This window comes from Cynara cardunculus (genome assembly GCF_001531365.2).
Source record: "Cynara cardunculus var. scolymus isolate 2C chromosome LG 1, CcrdV1, whole genome shotgun sequence".
Taxonomy (NCBI): Eukaryota; Viridiplantae; Streptophyta; class Magnoliopsida; order Asterales; family Asteraceae; genus Cynara; species Cynara cardunculus.
Window position 1 is genome coordinate 20,578,826 of NC_037528.1, and position 2,306 is coordinate 20,581,131.

Below are 2,306 nucleotides of genomic sequence, written 5' to 3' on the forward strand. Positions count from 1 at the left end.
ATGATATCTTCGAATTTATTTTTATTCAAAAGTAAAAACATTATTTTTATCAAAACCACATAAACCGTATTATATATCAACAAAGACAAAAGATAAAACGAAACATTAAAATAAAGATGTATCTCGCTGCATTGAGCGAGTACCCTTCTAGTATATATTTTAAATAAATCAATTCATTCATAATATACAATAAGGGTTAAAAATAAAAAATTTAAACAATAAAAATAAATAAAAAGAAAGATGTAAGCTAGAGGGTTAAATTTGTAAATATACAAGGTGTAAAATGAAAATGTATAAAATCATATTATTAAAAAAAAAGTGAATCCCCCTTAAAACAACCCTATTTCTACAAATACTTTTAAAACCGGTAAAATTCAACATTATCGTTTACTTACTGGGTAAGATTTTATTCACTAAAACGCATCGCATGCAACAATTTATCCTGGTAAGCGCTAACCATGGTAAGAGTCATCGTCCTCACTTACCGAGTAAGACTTTCGATTCTTGTTTTCGCTCTTACCGGGTAAATTTTTAGTCCTTGTCATATTCATCTGGTAAAGTAAAGTGACTTGGTAAGCGCTTACCACCCGGGTAAGCGTTTGGTAAACGACACCTTAGTCGTTGATCTTCCACCTTTTTAAAAGGTTTTTAATTCTTTAATTTTTTTAATTAGAAAGGTGATATTATCTTTTGCTTTTAGTTTTTTAATCAAAACGTATATCCAAGTAAAACTGATATCTATCCAAAACCGCTTTTCTTTATTTCCGTAGCTTTATATCGAACGTCTTAATTAAATTTCGTATGTTTCATTGGTTGTTGATTTCATATATTTTTTTATTATTCAATAAACTGGTTCATATATGATTATTTCGTATATGTAATGTTTGGTGCATGAATAGTTTATATAGTCTCACATGTGAATGGATTTGTGATTACTGGTTTTTTGTTCACTACTCTCATTTTTTAGAGTTATTTCTTATTTATTTCTTTCATTTTTACGTATATTAAATACTCAATTTTCTTGTTTTTCCCCGTTTATTCTGAAAGTTTTAAAATGATGATAAAACACAAAGGATGAGAATTTATTCCGAAAACCTGCACTTTATGACAAGTGACCACGGTGTAATCACATGTTCATTTTAGATGTTTCGTTTTATTTAATTTTTGTCTCAGTCGATGTTATAATATGATTTTATGTGGTTTTGAGAAAACGATAATGTTTTTTTTAAATAAAATATAAATATTAAGATGTCATTAAATTTTAAAAAGTATATATTGATATTAGTATCTAGCTAAGTAAAATTTCTCCTTTTCTTTGTGTAATTTATGTAATTCATTTTTTATTTTTGGTTTAATAATATATTTTTTATAAAACATAATAATTATGTATTTTGGTATAACTCAACGATTATACTAATTATATTTTAAACTTTTTATATTTAAAATGAGATATTTATCTTGTATTTGATTATGTTTATCTGCAGTTAATTACACAAATTCAAATATGAAACTTTAATAAGTTGTATTTATGCACAATTTACTTGTAATCTTCAATTTTAAGTAATGTGCATCAATAAACAATACTTTATGCATAAAAAATGGTTCTTAAGATTTTTATCAAATGTTTTATAATATAGTATAGATCTATATATTATTTTTAATAAATTATATTATCAAACAAATCCCATTAATACCAACATTTAATATATTATAATTTTAAGAAAATACAATACGAACTAAACGATAAATTAAAAAATAATAATATACCAAAATGTTACGAAATTACGTACAACATTATAATAGAAATTAAAACGCTAAAAGACATTACTATACAAATTAAACTCTAAATTAAAACATTACAATACGAAATAAACATTCAAATCTGTAAAATAAGTTTTCTGACATGATTCAATTTTTTTAAATCACTTCGTGTAATACACAGGATCGAACTCAGTTAATCATATATCAGTTTCACGTCAACAATCATTCTATATATTATAGAGGGTAGAGCAGGTCCTATACGTTTTTTTTTCTAAAACGGTATTATCTTATGAAGTTAATGAATTGTTAGTTATCTAGGCCGGTCCTGTATCGAAATTTTAACGTAATCAATAGTACTAATTAATTACCTGTCGTTATAGGAAACATCTGTTTCTTTATCTTAAAGGATTGAGCAAAAACGTACCAAATATACATTTTTTCTGAAATATCAATAAATTCAATGAATAATTAATCCACTAGATTGAACATTTATTATCAATATTGTTAAYGAATTACGTATCAATTACGTTTTCTTGAAAATTTAT